Genomic DNA, 27,237 nt, shown 5'->3' with positions numbered 1-27,237 from the left:
TCTATACCAGTTATCCACTTATAAAATGTAAGATAACAAAGCAATTTTGAAGCAATGCACCTCTTTTTAATTAAAAGAACATTTGGGTGGCTGGTCCTCTCTTTTGGATTTCAATGAACAGAGGGAAGAATTGAATGAACACTTCATTAGAAGCAAAGGGTCATCTAGCATCTAATGGGACATGAACTTACATTTGACGTTCTACGATGACATGAAGTTTCTAGTTTTTACAATAAGGACAGCCTGAAAACCACCAAAGGGGGTTTTATTGCAGTTTATACTCTTATGATTTATGAAGAATGGATTTTACTACATGTTCTTTTTTACACACAGGAGTTGACCATTCTAAAGCAAAGTATAATTTGAATGCTTTCTCGTCTAAGATGGAAAAAACATAGCCATGAATGGGTCCATTGCTTCAATTCACTTTCGTTACTTTAGGATTAACAAAACAAAGTAGCAAAGCCTGGACGCAAGTTATAATTGAATGCCTAAAAGACTCGAGGAAAGTTTCCACCGATAGCCAAATGAACTTTTATATGGATTCAGCATAGAAAAAGTGAAGCCATAGAAGTGAAAAGAACACAAGCAGTAGTTAACATTATTCAAGATCATGTCTCAAAATGTCAGATAATGGCTCCAAAGGACCACGACACCTCCTAAGAATACAAAACTACAACTAAGATTTCATAATTTCCTCCACAAAAATAGAAAGCATGTTTTGGTATCACAATAATATGAAAAGTAGTAGATGCAATGCAAGATCAATTGTATTATTTATATGAGCTGAAGACACTGAACAAAATTGTAAAAAGAAAGCAAAAAAAGTAACTCTCCTATCAGTTGCATGATAAAGAAATAGTATTAAGAAACAGTTCCTGAGGTTTGCACAAAGCAAATACTATTTATGTATAAATTAAAGACTAAGACTGGTTTCTAGAGACTCTAGGCATTTTAATATAACAGTTAAAACCTCAAAATAAACTTAGATGAAGCATCCATGATCAATCACACTTAACTCTTCTCATATGCCCTTTGAATCTCATAACATGTGATTAAAAAAAATTTAAAAAGTGAGCTCAATGCATACTCTGAAATTTTACAAATGTTATTTCCAAATAAACTAGCTACATCAGTTAAATTTTGTTATATTTTGCTATTAGTTCTTTAGATTATGTTGCAGGATTTTGTCAAAGATATGCAAATATACATTGCTTTCAATAATTTTCAAATATGAAACGCCAAGATCAAACATCATGAGTTGAATAGGAAAACTAACCATATCACGAGCACTTCTCTAGCATTTTGAAACATTCTTAACCATGGACTAGGGCCTTTCTTGTCCATATTCTACTCCTTTGGATACCAAGGGAACTGCCACATCAGGAAACACCGCTCTGGATGAGGCATCATGGTAAGATGTCGACCATCAGGAGAACAAATTGCAGCCACTCCTAATGGAGAACCATTCAAGTTGAAGGGATATGCCACTGTTGGGTTCCCATCATCATCACAATATCTTAATGGAGCCAAATCTGAATTTAATACACAATCCAGAACACCAGCATTAGGAAAATATGCTTTTCCCTCACCATGGGCAGCCCATACACCTAATGTAATGCCTTCCATTCCTTTAAACATCATGGTGTGAGAGTTCTTTATAGTCACACTTGTGAAGCGGCATTCAAATCGGCCAGACTCATTGTGCACAAACCTAGGCTGTGATGGATCCCCAGCAGCACCAAAAACACCCCCGACTTGGGGCCTTGGGACCCACCCTAATAGAGCCATTAATTGACATCCATTGCAAATGCCGAGACTGAAAGTATCAGGGTGCTTATAGAATTCTTGAAACTGATTGAGAAGAGGCTGATTGAAGCGTATGGACGCAGCCTAACCTTCCGTAGAATCAAGCACATCAGCATAACTAAAACCCCCAACAAATGCAATTCCACGGAATTCATTCAAAGAAATAACTCCGTTAAGAAGGTCTAACATTGCAACATCCCAAGGCTCAAAACCAGTAGCATAAAATACTGCTGACATTTCTCTGTCTCTATTGCTCCCTTCCTCACGAATTATGGCTACTTTCAGTTTTAAAGCTGTAGTAAAAAATTTCTCATCCGTAACTGAAAGGGTGAAAGACAAGGGCCAAGAAGGCTCATGGCGAAACTTCAAACCTTTTTTCTCTAGTTCCACACAAGAAGCCAATTTTTGCAACTTTTCGTGCTGGAAGCTTGTATCCTCCCACATATATCTGAGCAGAGAAGTTTTCTCATTTAAATGAGTAATTCCATCAACCTTTAGCTCTATCACAAGTAAGGTGGTTACTTGTCCTATTATTTTAGCAGAAACATCCAAACTGCTAAGCTTCTCCATCACACTATGCACGTTATTCTTACTTACCTCAAGAATGAGACCAAGCTCTTTAGCAAAAAGTGATTGGAAAACATTATCTCCTAGAGGAGCCAAGTCCAATGCAATGCCACAGTTTCCAGCAAATGCCATCTCCAATGCGCAAACTAGTAATCCACCATCACTGATATCATGACCTGCAGAGATTAGACCATCTCCAAAAAGGTCCTGCACCCCCTCAAAAACTCTCTTAAGGTATTAAACATCATCAAGATCAGGGCAGTCATTCCCAATCTGATCAAAAACCTGAGCCAAAGCGGATCCACCTAAACGCCACTTTCCCTTTGCCAAATCAATATAAAGCAAAATACCATCCTCTCCTAGCTTTAAATCTGGGGTTACCATTTTTGTTATGTCAGGACAAGTGACATAGTCACTAATTACATGATTTTCAGGAGCCTTAATGTAACAGCTGATTTTGGACCTAGTTAGAACAGTGGTTTGGAACCATTATTCCGGGGCTGGAGAAATTACTTTTAATGCTATTTTATGCGTTATAGCATGATTGTATGAGTGCATAAAAATTTTGGTGAAATAATTTTAGTGATTTCATACTTAAGTGCGAAAAAGGACTAAATCGCATAAATGACAAAAGTCTTATTTTATTAGATAGATATACCAAATAGCTAGAGAACCAAAATTGGAGGTCTTTAAAGTGAAATTAGGCCTTTAAATGAGTGATGGCCGGCCATCAGACAAGGAATTACAATAGTCAAAATGGTTAGGTGAATTTTGGTAACTAAATTGACTAGAAATGAAATAAAATAAACAAAGAATGATATCATCTCTTTCTCATCTTCTTCTTCACTGAAATTTTCAATAAAATTTAGGGTTTTGAAGCTTTAAAAGTTCAGCAAAGCTAACTTCTTGCAAGTAAGTGATTTAGATGCCTATTTTTAATAAATTTTGTACTTTTGGAACCCTTGTAGCTTGAACTAGCTAATGGGAGGACTATTTTGTGAAATGATTGATAGTTTAGGGATTTTGAATGAAAGGAATTGGGATGTTTACTGAATTTTTATGGGAGAAAATGAGTCTTGGTTGTGTAATAAACAACTTTTGGGAAAGAATTTTCATGAAAACACCTAATATAGAGCATTTTGTAAAGATGGCAAAATCAGTGATAAGTATGAGTAATAATGAGAATTGTGGGCTGCTCCTAGTATAAAAAGAATTTTGCTAGGCTTGGGTAGTGAGAAAATTTGATAAAAATCGATTTACGAGCCTAAGGACAAAGTCAAAATTTTTGTAAAGTCTAAGGGCAAAATTTTCATTTTGCCAAAGAATAAATTATGAAAATGTATTGGTTAATATGATGATTAAAATAGTGGATTTTATCATTATAGATCAAGAAAATTGAGATTCGAGCTTAAATCGGAAAGTATGAGGTTATGGATTGAAAATGAATAATTGGCCGAAATTTGCATTCAAGGTAAGTCCATGTGACTAAATAAGCATGTTATCCATATTATTGTTAATATGCCTGAAATCTATTTTTGCTATAATTGTATTGAATTATATGTTAATGGAGTTAGGTATGAGAAAGTGATGCCAAGAGTTAATAACACTCATGTGATGATAGAATACATTAGAAATTTGATGGAATATGATATTCCATTGAAACGAGTAAGTTGTACGTAAATAAGGCAAATATAATGTTACCATGTATTGTACAATTAGTATGGTCTGAATTGTTGACTTGCATTGTGAATGTAAATTATGAGAATTTACGTAGCAATAACTCCCGATTGAACCTTAGGAATAGATTGGGATATTCATGCCATGACATTGGGTGATATGTGTGCTAGTGCAAGACATGACTATGACATGCACCGGCCATATTATAAGAGCTAGTGTAAGACATGTCTGGGACATGCATCGGCCTCGAGATATACAAGCTAGTGTAAGACCTGTCTAGGACATGGCGTCAGCTTGTTGTGTGTCAATGTAAGGCCTGTCTGGGACATGGCATCGACAGCGATAGATGAGAGCCAGTGTAAGACCTGTCTGGGATACGACATTGGCCTCGATATATAAAAGTCAGTGTAAGACCATGTCTGGGACATGGCGTCAGCATCTTATCCCATGTTTGGGGCTATTGAATATCCTGTAGTATTCCAAATGGTTCAACGGGAGATGTATGTTTTATATCGAAATGATAGAGCTCATGGCTATGTTGTGAGTGGTACAGGCACTTACATGAAATTGATGAGGTGCTTCAATTCATGTTGTATGATTAATAAGGAATGAATATGAGTAAGTATATGACCATGTTGAGTAACACAGGTATGTATGCCAAACTCATGAGAAATAATTTCAGTTTATGATGCACATTTGGTGAGGATGTAAATAGGTAAGTCATGCCTATGAGAATGATTTTGTAATGACCTTATGATTATAGGTCCATACTTATGATGTTTAAAAATGTATTTTTACCAATGTGGTGAAAATCAATTAATAAGGTGTGATAAACATAGTATCATTAATTTACACTAAAACAGTTTTGGACAGCAGCAGTAGTCCGACCTTGAAAATCCACCAAAAATTGTGGAAATTGAGTTAGAGGCTGAATAAAATATGAAATTAAAGCTAATGAGTCTCATTTCACATAGAAGAAACATTGTAAGAAAAGGAGTTTCATACTATGAAATATTTAAATTTTTGTGAGACAGGGTTAGAATGATTTCGAAATCCCCTATTCTGATTTGAGAAATTCATTGAAAATTGTAAAAAATATTTATGAGTTATAATTTATATTCATAGAATTATTAATGAGTCTATTTTCAATATAAATAGATAAGAACATCATCCGAGTCCCGTATTATGAGATAATTAATTTTTAGTGAAGAGGGGTCAGAACTGTTAGACAGTAAAAAATGGGTAAATTTAAGGAATAAAATGTACTTATTGGCTAGACCAAAAATTCTTAAAATTTTATGATAAGAAGATATGTGAGTCTAGTTTCAATGAAAATTAGTATATATTAATTTGAAGTTCCATAGCTCCAGATATAAATAATTTAGTAGCTATGACTCGAGAAAATAGCTTGACTAGAACATAAGTAAAAATGCAAATAGGGTTGTATTACCTTGAGAAGTAAGTTGATAAATTGCTTATTATTTTCATACGGTCTTACTAAGCTATAAATTTTACCCTCTCCTTTCCATTTCTTTAGTGTTGTCAGGTTAGCTCGGGGTTAGAGATCTCGGAGGTAGCATTACACTATCAAGCTATCACCTTTGGAGCATTGATACATATGTTAGCGTTTTCAAGTGAGTGGCATGTATAGGGGCTCAGTTTTATTATATGAGTTATCGTTGTTAGCCAAATGTATTGGCCTATTTTGAGTTATTTGTATATGGCCATGAAGTGTTGCTCATATTGATTATGGTTTGTGAACTTATCTATCTATGCTATGTTCTAATGCTTGTGATATGATGATGTGATTATGCTTGTTGGCCATATATGGTTGGTGTTATGAATTATGTGCATGATAAATGTTTTATGACCAATCGAAATGGTCATGGCCATGAATTAAATGTGTAATATGGAAATAAGTTGATAACCATAGTATAGTGGTAAAAGTGATCATCAACATGACAAGTCTTATGAATGTGAATTAAGGAATCTAGACTTGGTATTGCATGAGTAGATGTATTGCTTGAGAGGATATGTTAATGTTATGAATATGTCTTAATAAAGAGTGTTTAATCACTAAAATGATGCCATGATTTGTGGTTTTAATATGTATAAGGTTGTAAGGGTTATGGGTAACATGAAGGCTTGGAAAATAGCCTAAGTGTTGACTACACGAGCGGAAACACAGTAGTGTGTCTAAACCGTGTGAGAGACACGGGCGTGTGGCTCGGCCGTGTGGATCGATTTGCATGTTGTCATCATAAACAGAGAGTTACACGGCTTGAGGACACGGGCGTGTCAAAGACATACGGGTGTGTCCCTATGTCCACACAAGCGTGTGACCCTATTTCATGGGAAAATTTTCTAAGTTTTCCAGAAACTTCTCAAGTCCTCAGTTTAGTCCTGAATTAATCTCGATGTACGTTTTGGGTTTCGTAGACCCAAATAAGGGATGACATGCACGTGTTTGAAAATTTTTGAATTAAAGGAAATTTTATGGCCCGATTTTTGCATGTATGTGTATGTTTATGTCCGGTAATGCCTCGTACCTTGTCCCAGCGTCGGACACCAGTAAGGGGTGTTACATTTAGTGGTATCGGAGCTATAGTTTAGTCGGTTCTCGGAATAACCTAGCACGTGTAAGAATCTAGCTATACATGCCATAGATTTGTGATAGTATGATGTCTCCTAACGCGAATGAGAACTATCTTACTCAGACAAAAGTACTTTCCAACCGAGCTACACCTGTTCATGTTGATAGAGATACGAAGGTATTCTAATAAAGTGTAGTTATGATGAATTGAAACTCGGAAAGGTACGAATAAGAATTCATGAAATGTATATATACATATTTGTGATATGAGAAACATGAAATAAAATGTGTACATGGCATAATGAGCTTATCTTACGTTGATTATCAATCCCATGGTGTATATGATTGATTTGTTCGAGTGAATGCATGTGTTTAGATAACTTACTAAAAATACAGGAGTGTTCATGTATAATTATTTGAATGATTATGATTGACAAGCTCGTATAGCTTAAGTAAATGCGTTAAATTATTCGGATAAATTTATATGATTATAATGACATGCATATGATGATGTACGAAATCAAGGTTTTGATTGTAATGTATATTCACCCGTGTTTGTTGGCCCTTATATGCTATGATGTGCTTGATATGTTTAATTAAGTGAATGTGACGAGAAAAATTATCCAAAATTCATAGAATGTGTGCATAAGTGAACTTGAGTGAATAAGATAATTGGAAAATTGTGAAATACAAATATGAATGATAATTTTCTTGAAATGAATGACATGATTGTGATGGTGTCACTATGATAATGAAAGTTGTGTCATATGCATATGTATATGAGAGTCGAGTCAGAGGCCCTACGACCTCACCCTCTTACCGGAGTTGTATTTATAAAGGATTTCATAAGTCTTGTGCTGAAATAACCTCACGAGTATGAGACCAAAAGAGTTCAGCAGTAGAATGATTTTAAATATGGTCAGAGTTTGAGAATGAGTTAATAAGTAAAGACAGAACTAGAAAGGTATCAGGTTGATTTAAAGATTATTCAGTTTACGAAATATCGTAATGAGAGAAGAAATTAACTTTGGTAAACCAACTGATTCAGACATGACGTCAAAAGAATGTAGTAATCGAAATTCCTTCTGAACTTACTTTCATCAGTGAAAGGAATAATACGAGATTAGTGATGACAGAAATAGTTAAAGGAATAATATTTGAAAGATAAGATATTGAGTGTGACAGTTATGGTTGAACAGATTTTGACAGTCTCTTTTGAGGTATTCTATATGTGTAATTATTCTTGAGATTTGTTCCTATGGCCTTTACTCTTCTGATAAAACCTTTGTTTTATGGAAATGTTTTCTAATCATGATGTATAGACGAAAGTATTGGTAGTCCGACTGGTATATATAATCAGTATTGCTCCATTTCCCTCTGATATTTGATTGCGTTTCATCTATTGAAACTTTATGAAAAAGTACACATGATGATATAACTTTGTTTCTTCTAATTGATGTTTTATTCGATATGTGTCTATATATATATATATATATATGGGAAGGTATATCATTCTTGTTGCATTTACTTCTATTGGGTTGGAAGGATGTATTTTTTCGGACTTCTTTTCTCTGAGGAATTATCGAGATCCTTCATATTTTTCTTATGAGCTTTGTTCTGAATCTTTCATTTTGATAATGTGTCTTAAATTTCTAAATTATGGAATTTCTTTATCTTGGATATCTCTGTCTTGGACTTCTTTATATAGATTTTTTTTGCCATATTTATTCCGTAAATTATTAATCATGGTTCGTACATAAAGTGTATTCTTTGGCTTATGAAGACTATGCCAATTATGACTATGTTTCCGGTTTGATTATAGCAACATGATAATCCTAGTATTTGGATTTCTTTCCCCGAGTAAGTTAATTAGTTAATGCCTTCAGTCGGGATATTCTTATTATTCTGAGTTAATGTATTTGAAGTGGTCTTTTAATTAACATGATAAGTGAATTTTGAATGATTACATGTTGAGTCGTTCTATCAACTGGAAGAGAAGATTTCTTGAAATGTCATTTATTGATGATTAAGACTGGCTTAGTTGTTCAATCGGTAATCGGTTATTGTTTGGAGGATTAAATGAGATATGTGTGTCTGGGAATAAGATTTCATTTCCTTACGGGTAAAGGATGGACAGTTTGAATGAAAAGTATATAGCTCTTAGAAAGCATTAATATAATTTAAGGCTGATTTGAACGATAGAAATTTCCATCTTATGGAAGTTGAAAAGTCTATTACTTGTTAGAAAGGTTTGGTTAGATGAGAATATTGTTAACCGAAGCCTTTGAACTGGTTTAGTCTACTTTGGGCAAAGGCTCCTTGACCTTCAATGATGTGTTATGAGACTATAAGGTAATATGATAGCTTAAAGTATCCGATGTTAAAGAAAGATCTAAATTGTGATAGCGTAGATGACTTGAGTTAGTTATTGTATGATCTTTGAGAAAATAAAAATGTGATTACAAGTGCTTGGGTAGAAAAATCCAGAGCTTATACAGAGAGAGTTTGCAAGAAAACTCACAGGAGTGATGTATTGGTCCTCGAGTTTGAATTCAACATTTCTGATTTTTGTATTTGGATGCATGAATTGTTATTAGGATTATTCTTATCTTTGAAAGAGAAAAATGTTTTGTGGCTTGTTGCTAAATGTTTGATGAAATCTGCAAATCATTTCAGTCTGTGTTGAATTTTTGCTTAACAAATCAATAAAATCGTGTATCTTTGAGGTTGTCAGATTTCATAGAAAGCTTTGAATGCAGGGTTGTGTTTTGGCATTTGATCGGTTTAGATTCTTGACAATATGTTTCATTTCCGTCTTTCAGAATTTAAGAGTAATTGAGAATTGAATTTGTAAACTATTGGGCTGTACGAGGTAATAGAGTATAAGGCCAATATAAACTGGCTAGTTTTACTATTTGAAATCGAAAAGATTCAAGTATGTGTGTATATGTGACATGATGACATAGATCAGAATTTTGTGTATATGAACTCTCGGATGGAGGTTGAAATTCAACTGAAGTGTAGTATAGCAATGAACCGCTTATGTCACTGATATGAGAAAGTAAAGAGATAAGTATTAAAGGCATAGATGAGTGAAAGTTCTTTAACAATGACTGTGAGAAAGAGAAGTTTATGTGAATACCAAAACCACTTTTCTGGTAAGATTTTCAGGGACGAAAATCCCTAAAGGAAGGAGAATTGTAACAGCCTGATTTTGGGCCTAGTCGGAACAGTGGTTTCAGAACCACTATTCTGGGGTCAGAGAAATTATTTTTAATGCTATTTTATGTGTTATAGCTTGATTATATGAGTGCATGAAAATTTTGGTGAAATAATTTTAGCGATTTCATCCTTAATTACGAAAAAAGACTAAATTGTATAAAGGGCAAAAGTGTTATTTTATTAGATAGATATACCAAATAGCTAGAGAAAACCAAAATTGAGGGTCTTTAAAGTGAAATTAGGCCTTTAAATGAGTGATGGAGGGCCATGAGACAAGGAATTAAAATAGTCAAAATGGTTAGGTGAATTTTGGTAACCAAATTGACTAGAAATGAAATAAAATAAACAAAGAATGATAACATCTCTTTCTCATCTTCTTCTTCACCGAAATTTTCAGCAAAAGTAAGGGTTTTGAAGCTTTAAAATTTCAACAAAGCTATCTTCTTGCAAGTAAGTGATTTAGATGCCTATTTTTGATAAATTTTGTACTTTTGGAACCCTTGTAGCATGAACTAGCTAATGGGGGGACTATTTTGTGAAATGGTTGATAGTTTAAGGATTTTCCATGAAAGGAATTGTGATGTTTACTGAATTTTTATGGAAGAAAATGAGTCTTGGTTGTGTAATAAACAACTTTTGTGAAAGGATTTTCATGAAAAAACCTAATATGGAACATTTTGTAAAGATAGCAAAATGAGTGATAAGTATGAGTAATAATGAGAATTGTGGGCTGCTCCTAGTATAAAAAGAATTCGACTAGGCTTGAACAGTGTGAAAATTTGATAAAAATCGATTTACGAGCCTAAGGGCAAAATCATAATTTTTGTAAAGTCTAAGGGCAAAATGGTCATTTTGCCAAAGTATAAATTATGAAATGTATTGGTTAATATGATGATTAAAATAGTGGTTTTTATCATTGTAGCGACGTAAAAGTTGCTTTCGGTCGCTAATTGTGGCGATTTAGTGAAAACTTGAAAACTGAAGTTTGATTTTGAAATAAAAAGAGGGAGTCGCCACCGATCCTTTTTATAGGTGTGATCGGACACCTAATAAATTTATTTTTAAAACAAAAAAAGGCCGAGTTTAGGTCTACGTCAAAATCCAGAGAAAAAGTAGGGTTCGGGAGTCGGTTACGCACGAGGAATGTATTAGCACCCTCGCGACGCCCAAAATTGGTATCTTGTAAAACACGCGTTGTCTTGATTTTCAAAAATACGGGTTCAATGTAGGATTTAATCGTGATCCGGTTGAAAAGACGAGAAATTTTAGTTTTTTTGGTTTTTTTAGAAGGGCATACTATTTTAACACGAGTCGATTGATGTTCACCCAACATAGCGATGAAATCGTTGACTTAGTATTAAACCGATACGTTGCCTCATGTATTGAAATTAATTAGAAAACAAGAATAAGATTTTCAAACTAATGCAAAGCAAATAAATAAATGACAGAGCTAGAAATATATTGAAGCAAATACAAGTGTGACAATAATATTAAAAATAACAGAGATATATGCGATATTAAATGTAATACTAGAGTTGAACACGAAATAGAAACAATGAATGCATATACATAATGATGATGTTAAGAGTATGTACGTAATATAGGAGTGAAAAATATTTACATAATAATACTAAATATAGGTACGTATATATATATATATATATATATATATATATATATATGCATAACATATTTAAAATGAACACATACGATATACATATATATGACACACACTAATAATAATAGTAATAATAGTAATAATAGAAAGATATATGTACACCAAATAACACCTAACAATATAATAAGTGGCAATATGGAAAATAATAAGTATTAATGAGCATAATAATACATGAAAATAATGCTATATAAAAATATATATACACGTATAATAAAATATATGTACTAATATTAATAATAAGTATAATAGGAATAAAATAAATGTAATAATGAGATATACATGATATATACATAAATACAAGGTTTAAAAGGCATATATATTAAGTAATATATAAAAACGTATATATAATATTAAAACATTTACATAATATATACACACATAATTATAATGTTAAAAAAACATACTTAATATTAATAACAATACTAATATTACATAAAGATATACCTATATATACATTAAAGATATATACATATATAATAAAATACATGAATAATATGATATTAAAAAATATACGTAATATGTATAATAAAAATAATAATATACACATCATAAGAATATAAGAGTATTAAAAATATAAAATAAAAATAGTGAAGAAATGAGTAAAAATAATATACATAATAATAAGAAAATATTATAATAAGTACTAAAAATATCTATATATATATACATATACATGTATAATAATGATAAAAAATAACAATGATAGTGAAAATAATAGATATAATAATAATAGAAATGATAATATCTTGTATGAAAAGTATATATACATACACATATACTAAAATATATACTAACATTAATAATAAATGTAATATTATAATACTAATAATAACATGAAATTAAAGTAACTAAAAATAGCACAATATGTAAGTATATACGTATGCATATGTAATGAAAATATACACAAATATATAAAAATAATAATATTAAATAACAATAATATAATAATAATAGCAAAATTACTATTACAAATCTTATTTGAGAGCAAAAATGACAAAAGGATGAAATTGAGACCAAAATAGGATTTATGGGGCGAAATTAGAAATAAAATAGGACACAGGGCCAAATTGTAATGCGCGCATGACTTAGAGGGACCAAGAGCGCAATATTCCCAGTTACTAAAACGCTGCGCAGTAAGAAGGATTAAATTGAAAGGTGCGATAAATTTTGGGGCCGAATTAAAAAATGGAAAAAATTCGATTGTAGAAGCATGAAAAAACGGAGGGGTTCAACGCGCAAATAACCCCTCCCTTAAAAAAAACACGCGGACCCTATCTGGAGCGGGTTGGGTCGATCCGACCCGGGGTCAAAACGGCGCTGTTTCATTTAAAAAGGGGGCGGGACCAAAACACACCATTTTGGTCCCTATAAAAGCCAATTATTTTTAAAATTTCATTTGAAATCGGGGAAAGGAAAAAAAAAGGGAAAAGGGGAGAGGAGAGGGATTTCCGGCCGGGGGGACAAGTCTTTTCTTCTTTTTTATTGTATTTTTTATATATATATATTTGTTGAATATATGTTTATAGATTAAAAAATGGGTTCAAAATGAGAAGAAAATGAAATAAATCACCTTAGGCCCTAGGTTTAGGTTTTTGGTGTTTGGTTCTCCGATTTGTGACTGCTCTTCTGCTTTGACACCACTATGGTCACTGGTTTTATCTTTCTGTTTTCTCTATATTTGATCTGCTATGGTATTGAAAAATTGATAGTTTCTATCGTTTTTTCTAAAAAATGCCCCCTTACATTTGTTTAGATCGGCTTTTATAGCCATTTTTACATTGTCTTGCTCCTGTGCTTTGCGTGTTTGCCTCCCTTTTGCAGGATCAGGGCGGTGGTTGGAAGCAGCAGAGCAGGTGGCTGGTGGAGGAGTGGGTGGTGACAAAGGAGTCAGAGAGTTGGTCAAAAGGCAGAGGCGGCTAGGGTAAATTAGGGTTTCAAAAAATTTTGTGTAATGGGTATTAGGCTTGGGCTAGGTAATTAGGTTTAGTTTTGGGTTAGGCTTTAGTGGGCCTAAAGTTGGGTCAAATTGTAAACGGCCCAAAATTGGCCTGTAAAATCATTATAGATTAAGAAAATCGAGATTCAAGCTTAAATCAGAAAGTACGAGGTTATGGACTAAAATGGAATAATTGGCCGAAATTTGCATTCGAGGTAAGTCTGTGTGACTAAATAAGCAAGTTATCCATATTATTGTTAATATACTTGAAACTATTTTTCTATAATTGTATTGAATTATATGTTAATGGAGTTAGGTATGAGAAAATGATGCCAAGAGTTAATAACACTCATGTGATGATAGAATACATTAGAAATTTGATTGAATATGATATTCCATTGAAACGTGTAAGCTGTACGTAAATAATGCAAATATAATGTTACCATGTATTGTACAATTAGTATGGTCTGAATTGTTGACTTGCGTTGTGAATGTAAACTATGAGAATTTACATAGCAATAACTCCCGGTTGAACCTTAGGAATAGATTGGGATATTCATGCTATGACATTGGGTGATATGTGTGCTAGTTTAAGACATGTCTGGGACATGCACCGGCTACATTATGAGAGATAGTGTAAGACATGTCCGGGACATGCATCAGTCTCGAGATATACAAGTTAGTGTAAGACTTGTCTGGGACATGGTGTCAGCTTGTTGTGTGTCAGTGTAAGACCTATCTAGGACATGGCATCGACACCGGTAGATAGGAACCAGTGTAAGACTTGTCTGGGACACGGCATCAGCCTCGATATATAAAAGTCAGTGTAAGACCTTTCTAGGACATGGCATTAACTTTGATGTGCTAGCCAGTGTAAGACCATGTCTGGGACATGGTGTCGGCATCTTATGCCATGTTTGGGACTATTGAATATCCTGTAGTATTCCAAATGGTTCAACAGGAGATGTATGGTTTATATTGAAATGATAGAGCTTATGGCTATGTTGTGAGTGGTACAGGAACTTACATGAAATTGATGAGGTTTGAATTCAATTCATGTTGTATGATTAATAAGGAATGAATATGAGCATGTTAAGTAACACAGGTATGTATGCCACACTCATGAGAAATGATTTCAGTTTATGATGCACATTTGGTGATGATGTAAATAGGTAAGTCATGCCTATGAGAATGATTTTGTGATGACCTTATGATTATAGGTCTATAATTATGATGTATAAACATGTATTTTTACTAATGTTGTGGAAATGAATTAATAAGGTGTGATAAACTTAGTATCATTAATTTACACAAAAACAGCTTTGGACAGCAGCAGTAGTTCGACTTTGAAAATACACCAAAAATTGTGAAAATTGAGTTAGAGGCTGAATAAGATATGAAATTAAAGCTTAATGAGTCTCATTTCACATAGAATTGTAAGCAAAGGAGTTTCATACTATAAAATATTTAAATTGTTGTGAGACAGTGTCAGAATGATTTCGAAATCCCTTATTCTGATTTTAGAAATTCATTGAAAATTGTAAAAAAAAATTTATGGGTTATGAGTCTATTTTCAATAGAAATAGATGAGAACATCATCCGAGTCCCGTATTATGAGATAATTATTTTTTAGTGAAGAGGGGTCAAAACTGTCAGACAGCAAAAAAGGGGTAAATTTAAGGAATAAACTGTACTTATTGGCTAGACCAAAAACTCTTAAAAAAGAGGATATGTGAGTCGAATTTTAAGGAAAATTAGCAAATCTTAATTTGAAGTTTTGTAGCTCTAGATATAAATATTTTAGTAACTATGACTGGAGAAAAAAACTTGACTGGAACATAAGTAAAATGTAAATAGGATTGTATTACCTTGATAAGCAAGTTGATAAATTGCTTATTATTTTCATACGGTCTTACTAAGCTATAAAGCTTACCCTCTCCTTTCCATTTCTTTAGTGTTTTTAGGTTAGCTCGGGGTTGGAGATCGTCGGAGGTAGCATCACACTATCAAGCTATCACCTTTGGAGCATTGATACATAAGTTAGCATTTTCAAGTGAGTGGCATGTATAGGGGCTTAGTTTTATGATATGAGTTATTGTTGTTAGCCAAATGTATTGGCCTATATTGAGTTATTTGTATATGGCCATGAAGTATGGCTCATATTGATTATTGTTTGTGAACTTATCTATCTATACTATGTTCTAATGCTTGTGATATGATGATGTGATTATGCTTGTTGGCCATATATGGTTGGTGTTATGAATTATATGCATGATGAATGCTTTATGACCAATCAAAATGGTCTTGGCCATGAATTAAATGTGTAATATGTAAATAAGTTGATAACCATAGTATAGTGGTAAAAGTGATCATCAAAATGACAAGTCTTATGAATGTGAATTAAGGAATCTAGACTTCGTATTGCATGAGTAGATGCATTGTTTGTAAGAGGACATGTTAATGTTATTAAGTGTTTAATCACTAAAATGATGCCATGATTTGTGGTTTAATATGTATAAGGTTGTAAGAGTTATAGGTAACAGGAAGACTTGGAAAATAGCCTAAGTGTTGGCTGCACGGGCGGAGACACGGTCGTGTGTGTCAACCATATGAGAGACCCGAGCATGTGTCCCGACCGTGTGGACCGATTTGCATGCTGACATCATAAACAGAGAGTTACACGACCTGAGGACACAGACGTGTCAAAGATATACGGGCGTGTCCCTATGTCCACACGGGCGTGTGACCTTGTTTCATGGAGAAATTTTCTAAGTTTTCCCGAAACTTCTCAAGTTCTCGGTTTAATCCTGAATCAATCTCGATGTATGTTTTGGGCTTCGTAGACCCAAATAAGGGATGACATGCATGTGTTTGAAAAATTTTTGAATTAAAATAAATTTTATGGCCCGGTTTTTACATGTATGTGTATGTTTAAGTCCGGTAATGCCTCGTACCTTGTCCCGGCGTCAGACATGGGTAAGGGGTGTTACACTTAACAACATCCCCACCTGCATGGGCAGCCATGGATAGACTATCCTTTCCACCATCAATAGCGGTACTGAGTTCAATCATTGCTTTTGAAAGAGCAATAGCAGTGTCAAACATGGTTGCTCCTTCACCTTCACGCTTGGCAACATACATCCAATTTTTGCTTGCTTTGACATCAGACAAAGAAGTAACGTTTGCCCAAACAAGATTTTTGAGAGCTTCTCCAACAGCCAGTCTAGCCATTGCTTTTGGATCAAGTAGCCCCTTAATAGGTTGCCCTCCGATGGCATAGGCACCCCCAGTTAAGTCAACATAATTTTGAGCAATGACTGCAACATTAGCTAGAGGTAACTACAAGGGACCAACTGTTTGCTGTTGTGCTACAAGGCCTGTTACACATCTATCAACTTTTGTTGTCAAAAACCATTCGGAACATATAGATGAAAGTCTTAATACCCTCTTCGATAAGTCCGTGACTGTGATTCCAGGAGCAACATCAAGTGATTCTCGAGCATAAGCCACTCGCTTGAATTCAAAGGATTTTTGAGGCATGTCACCAAGCACTTTCTCAAGCTCAAGATTAACAGTTGGAGGAGGGGAAAGGAGTCTACTTGCACGGCTTTTTTTAATAGCTACGCTATTAACTAGAACAACATGTCCCTCATCATTAATAGTACCAATAAATACCATCAAAATTCTTTCCCTTGCACATATTGATTCCAGCAGCTTACGGCTTTTAGGTTTTACCAAGATTGCATCTTGGTTCTTGATACTATGCACCCAATATCTCCAAAACAGACATAGTGTGATCTCCAACAAAAATGGCCCTAATATCAATCTTAGCACACTTTTGGTATATAATTTCCTTGACAACATTGCAATTCCCACCAGCTCCCTGATCATGAATGCTAATAATCGGGTTATCCTCTACCATCTCAATGCAAGAACGAACTACACGGAACAGTTTTTGTGCCATTTCAACATCTCCACACCGTACAGCATTAAAATCAAGTTTTGCATCGTTCTGGCCACTAACCATACTAGACGCAGCTCCACCACCCATTCCAATCCAATATGTAGGGCCACCAATCTTTACAACTAACATTCTAATTTTTGGGTCCACTTTCGATATATGAGTGTGATCAATCTGTCTAATGCCTCCACTAAACATGATAGGCTTCAGCCATTCACGACGTTCACCATTAGGGATTCTCATTCCAATTGTTCTAGTAAAAACCTAAATTAATGGCTCACCAAATTTGTTACCATAGTCAGATGCACCATTGCTAACCTCAATGAGAATTTCCAAAGGAGAAGCCAAATTTGATGGATAAGTGAAAGATGCGTCTTCCCATGGGGCATATGATCCCTTTATAGTAAGATTCCCAGTTGTGTAACCAGCTATGGATGCAACAACAAATAATCCTCTTCTAATGGCATGTGTATCCCTAATGGGGCCACCTGCACCTATCTTTGCACCAGGGTAGGGTGCCACTACACATGGGAAGTTATGTGTTTCAGCTATAAACAAGACATCAATTTCATGAGTTTTTTCATTTAGTAGGCAGGCTGTTCCCAGGCTTAATTGATCATAATCGGTATGCAAGAAGCCCCTTTATTACACTCCTATTATACTTAAAACTAATGACAAAATTGTTTGGATTTGCTTTCAAAGTGCTTTTGACAATCTGCATAAGGGTCCTATCCATGGGCTGTCTATCAATAACAATCTTCCCTGTGAAAAACCAATGCCTGCTATGCTCACTGTTAGATTGGGCCAAATTGAATAACTCTACATTTGTCAGATTCCGCTTGATGTCCTCTACGAACAGCTTGGTATAGTACTGCAAATCTTGTTCATCAAATGCTAAACCCATTTCTTGATTTATTTCCTCCAATGCTTTCCCTCCCCTCTCAATGAAAGGCACAAAACGAACCTCCTCCAGAGCCACACTAGTTCCAAATGAAGCAAGCCTCTGCCTATAAACACACTCCGTCATCCGATCATGAGCCATCGTAGCAAACTTATTAATTTGATGTTCTTGCAATGCTCCCTTACTATACAACAAGTATCTTCTTAACCTCTCCATTCGAGTCACCTCAGTCAAACCACATGATTAACAAAAGGAAACAGCATTCGAGGACCATGCCGTTGTAAAAGACAACCTTGGTCCAACTTCAACTATCACTATATTCAACCCTTCTTGCCTTTTCTTCACAAGAAAACTCTCAGTTGCCAAATTCTCAGGCTCATATGTTTCCCCAAGAATACATTTAAGCATTGAGAGCTTCTCAGATGAAATCTTTGAAGTAAGGCCTATATTAAAACACTGCTCAATTTTCAACTCAACAATCTGATTGGAAACTTTGGTTTAAACCGATTTGAGAAGATCCTCGTTTGCACTTTCTTGTATCAAAGGGATACGGTAGAAATGGACGACCTCTTGAGCAGGCTTTTCAACCAATCTAGGTTGCTCATTGACCAAACTGGTCGGGACATTTCCAGAAGCCATTGCTTTGGGTTGTGACCGAGAAGAACACCTCAAAAAAGCACCTTTTGTAATAGACATGTATCCCATCTAGCTTGGATTACATAGCTTGCCCCATAATAGATTACTTGGCTTAATTGAAGAATTTCTCTGTAAAAATAGAGTTTGCCTTGTTGTACCTTAAAATAAGGCAAAGTGCACCAAAAAACGAAGAAGAAAGATAAGGACCTGTATCATTTTGCATGAAGAAGAAGAGCTCAATGCATTTTTTATTTGTTTAATAAGAAAAATCAAAGGAAAACCACAATACGTGGAAAATTGCTTTAACACACTTTCTCGGAGACCAAAAAGAGTGTAGAACATAAAGAAAACTTACTTGCAGGAACTCTGCCGTAGTTATCTCTCTTACCTCAGCCATTTTCAAGTACCTGCAAGAATCCTAACCCAAAGGGCAAAATAAGTTGCATTCAGATAATAAAATTTAGGGTTTAGTGTTTTGACCCTAAACCCTATTCAGATAATAAAGTAAAGAAGTAAAACCAAAATCATAGCAGAAATGAGATGAAAGGAAGAACAATTTGTGTAAAACTAAAAAGTATTTGACTAATCCACTTTTCTAATTTTCTATTTATTATTATTATGAATCAATTATAAAGTTACAAATAACTTTTTAATTATAATTAATATTATTTTTAAAAATAAATAATAATATTATTGTAACTATCCAATTTTAACTAGGGTTAGAAAATAAAATTTTGAAATTGATTTCATAAATCAAGATTGTTATATTAAATAATGATTAAGAAATTAAATCGAAAAAAATCACTAATTAAAATTTATGAATTTAATTATAAAAATTCAATTGTTGAGACCTTAAAAGATCTTGGAATAAATTTTTCATTATTAAAAATATTAAAATATGAAAATATATTACAATTTTACACTTCCATCAATTTCTTCATTGAACGAAAAATCAAAATTGAAGTCAAAAGGAACATCATTCGTTTACATTTTAATAGCTTTGGTTCCACTAATTGATTACTAAACATATATTATATTGTATTATATTATATTATATTATATTATTGTTGAAGTATTGAAAGAACTTAACAAAGAGATTTCTTTCACATTTTTGAGTTTAAGGATTACAGACGTATTTAATACATGCAACAGCCTATAACGATTTCTTAACAACTAACTGTCAAGGCTAACAAACTTATAATAGACTTTAACCAAAACATAGTTTATGAAATACTCATAACATTCCCCCTACTATTCTGACTTTCCCTTTCAAATAGAGCAACCTGAAGCTGCCTCCTGAACTTGGTGAACAGCAATGCAGATAAGGGTTTTGTCAAAACATCAGCTACTTGATCGGCACTGAATACATGACCAACTTGAAGTGCACCTGCTGCTACTTTCTCCCTTACAAAGAATATGTCCAATTCCACATGCTTAAACTTCGAATGCATAACTGGATTGCCTACCACAGCAACTGCAGCCGAGCTATCACACCAAACCAATGATTTTTCTGAACCGGGACACTTAACTCAAATAAAAAAGACTGAAGCCAAACCATTTCTGTAGTGACATTCACCAGACTCCTATATTCAGCCTTTGCTGTAGAACGGGATACAACCTGCTGCTAGCGAGAGCTCCAGGAAATTGGGTTTCCACCAAGAAAAATACAATATCCCGATGTTGACCTACGGTCATCAATATCAGACCTCCAGCTCGAGTCTGAGTAGCCTTCAAGAACAAACTTAGTTGTGCAATGAAAATGAAGGCCATAATATAAAGTGCCTTTGTAAATACTTCAAAATTCGCTTAACAGCTTTGAAGTGCGTATCTAAAGGTCTGTGCATGAACTGACAGACTTTGTTGACTGAAAACGCAATGTCCGGTCTGGTGATCACAACATATTGAAGAGCCCCCACTATACTTCGAAAGAAAATTTCATCGTCGACCGAACTTCCCTCATGAGCTGACAATCGATATGTAGACACCATTCGTGTGGGAGAGCTGTTTGACTTATCCATGGATGCCTTCTTGAGCAGATCCAGGATATACTTTTTTTTATTGAGGACCAGACCATCTGTGGTGTAGGTGACCTCGATGCCCAAAAAATAATTCAACTTCCCCAAATCCGTTAGAGAGAACTGATGATGAAGGCTTTTAACAAACTGGTTTATAGCACTCGAATCAGAACTAGTAACTATGATGTCTTCTACATACACTAGAACGTACAACAACTGATTCCCAGACCTTTGTATTAAAAGAGAATTGTCTGCCTTTGATGTTTCAAACTTACTAGTGAGAAGAAACTCCCGTATTTTGTGAAACCAAGCTCGAGGGGCTTGTTTTAGGCCATACAAAGCCTTCCTTAACCTGCATACAAGCTGCTGGCCATTACTTCCGTATTGTTCAAAACCTGGTGGTTGCACCATGTATATTTCCTCACTCAAATCGCCATTTAAGAAGGAGTTATTGACATCTACCTGCCTCAGAGAGCACCCCAAGGATACTGCTATTGCCAAGACCACCCTAATTGTTGTAGGCTTCACCACAGGCTAAAAGTCTCATGAAAATCGATGCCAGCTTCTTGAAGATAGCCTTTCACCACTAAACGACCCTTGTATCTTGCTACCGAGCCATCGGCACTCCTTTTAATCTTGAATATCCATTTACACCCTACGGCCCTCCTTCTAGCAGGTAAGGGCATAAGATCCCAGGTGTGATTGGAAAGCAAGGCTTGATACTCAGCTTGGGCAGCAGCTATCCATTGTGGACTCTGAAAAGCTTCTTGTATGGAGACCGGTTCCTTCTTAGTGACAACAGAAAAGAAGAGTTTTGGTTTAGAGATACCACATTTCGATCTGGTCAGCATAGGATGAGTGTTCACAGTAGTCCAGATGGGAGGAGAAGGAGGTACACAGGGTTCATCAGATGCTTCAGGAGAATTCCTTGTAGAGTGACCCGATTGAGATGCTTCAAAGGAGTGGGAGGAGGAAGACATACCACCAACAGATGAATTCCCTGTAGAGTGTCCCAGTCGAGAAGGAGCCATAGAAGAGCAGCTGGTCGGCCAGACTAAGAGACTAGAGGAGGAAATCATAGGAGCTGGTGCTGCAACAATAGGAACGGGAGACTGCTGATGAGTTTGTCCTATGAGGCCAACTAGGGTTCTGGAAGAACGGCTTTGCTGAAATGGAAACTTGGTCTCATCAAAGATAACATGCAGAGACAGAAAACACGACCAGCATCATCGAGGCATTTGTAGCCTTTGTGATTCGATCCAAAACCAAGAAAAGTACAACATCTTGATCTAAACTGAAGCTTGTGTTGATTATATGGCCGCAAGGATGGAAAACAGGCACATCCAAAAACTCGCAAATGAGAGTAGTCAGGTCAAACTTTATACAACATCTCATACGGACTAACACCATGGAGAACATATGTAGGGGCCTGTTGACCACATGGATAGCATGGGAGAATGCATCAGACCAGAATTCAACAGACATAGATACCTGAGCGAGGAGGGTTATCCCCATGTCAAAAACTTGTCGGTGTCTTCTTTCAGCCACACTGTTTTGTTCCGAGGTATGAGGACATGTTATTCGATGTTGAACACCAAGTTTGAACAGTTCAGAGGACAGTGAGCGATATTTGCCCCCTAATCTGTCTGTAGCATTTTTATAGAAAATTCGAATTGAACTCGAACCATTTGTTGAAAATTAAGAAAACAGTTCAGCACTTTAGATTTGGCCTTGATAAAATATAGCCAAGTATATCTGCTATGCATATCTACAAAGGATACATAGTAAGAGAATCCATTTGACTTAACATGGGTTGGTCCCCAAACATCCGATACAACAAGTTCAAATGGCAGAGAATACACTGTTTTTGAGGCACTAAAAGGGAGTTTATGAGACTTGCCTAACCGACAAGCTGAACAAATAGTAGGCAAGAAATTATGCTTGAAAGAAACATTACAACTTTGCAAGACTCGAGCAAGAATGTTGTTGCACGGATGACCGAGCCTATTATACCATAGCAAGGGGTCTAACGAGAGCTGAGCATGGCACACAGAGGGTGGGTCGACCTGCGAACCAGCAGTATGCTTGAAGGAACCAGCTGGAGACACATCAAATTGGTAGAGACCTTTATGCATGTGGCCCACGAGAAGAATCGTCCCTGTCTGTATATCCTTCACAAAACACATATAGGGATGAAACTCAAAATAAACTGAATTGTCCTTAGCAAATTGACCAATAGACAATAGATTCTTGCAAACCGTAGGTACATGGAGTATATTCTTAAGATGTAGAAGTCGTGAGCTAGACATCATAGAAGAAGTGCCAATATAGGCAATAGGAACAGACGCACCATTTCCCATAGAAACTCGATCCATACCTATGTAAGGAGAGGCAGTTGAGAGATTGTTCATATCAAGAGTGATGTGATTCGTGGCTCCAGAATCAGGATACCAAGCCTGGACTGAGGAACCTGAAGAAGGAAGTGGAGAAGACTAGGAACTAGAAGAAGAAGAAGACTGTGGATAGGAGCTACAACAATGAGAGGAAGACTGCTGTTCATAATGATGATAGTTGACAGTTTTTGAGTCAGTAGAGTCTACGCTAAAGAAGTTTTCATCAAACCAGTGATAGCAAAATTGGACCACATGGCCAAGTCTGCCACATAGTTGACACTGGGGTTTGGAACGTGACCACCCTCGACCATTGCCATGATATCGACCACGAGACCAACCTCGACCACACCCTTTGGAGCCTTGTCTCAAATCTTGAGAATAACTACTAGAATCATCAGTGTGTTTCAAGGGAGTAGGATTCTTGGACTAGGAAGTCACATTAGCCTACATAGGAACCTCAGTTAACAACTCCAACTGTCGGGCTTCACAGTCAAGGAGCATTTCAGTTAACAAATCTAGAGACATGGGAGTGGCTGAAGCAATCACATGAATAGACTCAAACTCCATCGACAAACCAGCCAAGATAATGCTGATTTGTTCTTGTTCAGTAACTGTACTCCCAGCAGTAACAAGATTATCACTCAGTCATTTTACCTTCGACAGATATTCTTTAACTGTGAGGTTTGCTTTCTTGAGAGAATACAAGTCATGGCGCATTCTTGAAACTTTGATATTAGACTTAAGGCCAAAATGTTTTTCAATAGTCGACCAAATATCAAAACTAGTTTTGGCTGTTGTAAGATGAACCAGAACATCATCGAAAACTGTGGAAAGCAGCCAAGAAGCTAGGAATTTGTCTTGTTTCTTATGAGCAAGAAATAGCGGATTATCAACTAAGTGGCCATTGGTTCTAGTAATAAGAGGAGAGGGAATCGGGATAGTACCTTGTACAAAACCTTAAAGATTGTAGCCTTCAAGAATGAGTAAGAGTTGATGCTTCCAGAGAAGAAAATTAGCTTCAGTAAGCTTAACGGTGTCATGCTTGGAGAAAGAGTGAATCGTGTGTGATGGAATACTACCAGAACCTTGAGAAGGAACAGTCGACCTAGAATGAACAGAATGACAAGAGGTATCAACCCCAGGTACAGGATCAGTAGCCATGAAGAGAAGAAAAAAAAATTACACCAGAAACCACTTGGCTCTTGATACCATGTTGAAGTATTGAAAGAACTTAACAAAGAGATTTCTTTCACATTTTTGAGTTTAAGGATTACAGACATATTTAATACATGCAGCAGCCTATAACGATTTCTTAACAACTAACTATCAAGGCTAACAAACTTATAACAGACTTTAACCAAAACACAGTTTATGAAATACTCATAACAATTATATTATTCAGTATAATTATTCAGTAACGAAAGTGAATTGAAGCAACGAACCACTGGACATTTGATCTACAAGCTTGGTGGTATTGATAAGTGTGTGATTGAGAGGTTCGGGAAGGAGGCTACTGAGATGAACAAAATGTCATTTAAGTATGCATGGGTGCTTGACAAGCTTAAGGCCGAGCATGAACGTGGCATTACCATTGATATTGCCCCCTGAAATTTTAAGACTACCAAATACTACTGCACTGTCATTGGTGCCCCTGGACACCGTGACTTCATCAAGAACATGATTACTGGTACCTCACAGGCTGACTGCGCTATTCTCATTATCAACTCAACCACTGGTGGCTTCGAAGCTGGTATCTCAAAGGATGGTCAGACACGTGAGCATGTTTTGCTTGCGTTTACCCTTGGTGTCAAGCAGATGATTTGCTGCTGCAACAAGGAAAGGTTTAGAACGTGTTGGAGTTTGTTGTTAGATTGTATTGATGTTCTTTTTATCAATAATTTTGGTGATCTGAAATTGATTTTCTGACTAACTGATTTCAATTATCATCTTATACAGATGGATGCAACAACTCCAAAATACTCCAAGGCAAGGTATGATGAACTTGTGAAGGAAGTCTCCTCGTCTCTTAAGAAAGTTGGTTCCAACCCTTACAAAATCCCATTTGTCCCAATCTCTGGATTTGAGGGTGATAACATGATTAAGAGGTCTACCAACCTTGACTAGTACAAGGGTCCAGCTCTCCTTAAGGCTTTTGACCAGATAAATGGGCCCAAGAGGCCTTCAGACAAGCCACTCTAGCTTCCACTTCAGGATGTCTACAAGATTGGTGGCTTTGGAACTGTCCCTGTTGGTCGTGTTGAGACTGGTGTCCTTAAGCCTGGTATGGTAGTGACCTTTTCCCCCTCCAGTCTGACAATTGAAGTGAAGTCTGTTGAGATGCACCATGAAGCCCTCTCTGAGGCTCTCCTGGTGACAATGTTGATTTCAATGTCTAAAACGTTGCTGTTAAGGATCTCAAGCGTGGTTTCGTTGCTTCAAACTCCAAGGATGATCCGCAAAGGAGGTGCCGACTTCACCTCTCGGTCATCATCATGAACCAGCCAAGGCGATTGGAAGCAGATATGCCCCATCCTTGATCGCCATACCTCCCACATTCTTTGTGAAATTTTCGAATTGCGACCAAGATCGTGAAGCGATTTGGAAGGAGCTCGAGAAGGAGCCCAAGTTCTTGAAAAATGGTGATACAGGGATGATAAAGATGGTTCCCACCGAGCCTATGGTTGTGGAGACTTTCTCTTAATACCCACCCCTTGGACGATTTGTTGTCAGGGACATGCCTCAGACTGTGGCTATTGGTGTCATCAAGAGCGTTGAGAAGAATGATCCAATTGATGCTAAGGTCTCTAAATCTGCTGCCAAGAAAAAATAAGACTGCATTTGATAGTGTCACATCCTTTTGATTTTGGTTTGCAGTGTTTAAAAAAAATCCAAAAGCATTTTTAGTGTTTAATTACTTTTTCATCCCTCTAATAACATAGTATTTTTTCTTTTTGTTTCTTGGTGCTTAATTACAAATGTGTTAAAATAAAAAAAAATATTTTTAAAATACTAGTTACAAATATTTAATGGTTATATTTAAATATTTAAAATATAGTTTATATATTCTAATTAAATTTTATAAATAATTAATATTTATTGCTTAAAAATATTTAAAATTTATATTTCATATATTAAAATATTAACAACAAGTTATAATAAGTTTTTTATATTTTTACTAAAATATAATAACAAGAACTAATTTAAATATTATTTAAATGCATATTTGTTACTTGATAATAATATATCTAAAATGGACATTTTATTTCTCAAAAGCACTTTTTGACAGCAATGCTAAATCTTCAAAATTTAAACCAAACTTTTCAAAAGCACTTTTCCACAACACTTTTTAAAAGCATTGCCAAACTAGCCTGTAGTCTGGTACTTATAGTTTTTTAGATCAATTTTGATATGTCTTCATTTGTTTGATACTTTTGTCATCTGCCTACGGATGGTGTGTTTTCTTTTTCCTTGTCAATTGTAGTTGAATTCGTTGGAAAAATTCTAGTTTGATATTTCATTGTTTTCTTAATGTTATGATGGTCTTAAGCCTTTGAATTTTAACTATTTTCTTGGTCGAATCAAGTTTTCACCTAACTGTGTTGTTATTGTTCTAAATTTCCATCTTTCAATGATAAATTAGTGAAATACTATTTTGATAATTATAAATTCATCTTTTAATTAACATAAAGAAATTTCTATTGCTTATATAACAATGAAGATTTTTAATGATGTGTGATTTCTATCAAGAAAGATATGGATGAATATCATATTAAAGTTCATAAATTAGAATATCTAAATTTGTATAATACATGGACAAAAATATTAATATCTAAATTTGTATAATACAAG

General features: G+C 35.2%; 2 pseudogenes; one reads left to right on the top strand and one right to left on the bottom strand.

Annotated features, from left to right (window-relative positions):
• Positions 1 to 1,055: 1,055 nt before the first annotated feature.
• LOC108475237 (probable phosphoribosylformylglycinamidine synthase, chloroplastic/mitochondrial) lies at positions 1,056 to 19,049 on the bottom strand (annotated as a pseudogene).
• A 5,549-nt stretch (positions 19,050 to 24,598) lies between these two features.
• On the top strand, positions 24,599 to 26,218 carry LOC108475238 (elongation factor 1-alpha-like; annotated as a pseudogene).
• Positions 26,219 to 27,237: the final 1,019 nt, after the last annotated feature.

Source organism: Gossypium arboreum, chromosome 3, assembly GCF_025698485.1.
Source record: "Gossypium arboreum isolate Shixiya-1 chromosome 3, ASM2569848v2, whole genome shotgun sequence".
NCBI lineage: Eukaryota > Viridiplantae > Streptophyta > Magnoliopsida > Malvales > Malvaceae > Gossypium > Gossypium arboreum.
Note: the sequence above shows the minus strand (reverse complement) of the source record. Positions and strands in the feature narration are given on the sequence as shown.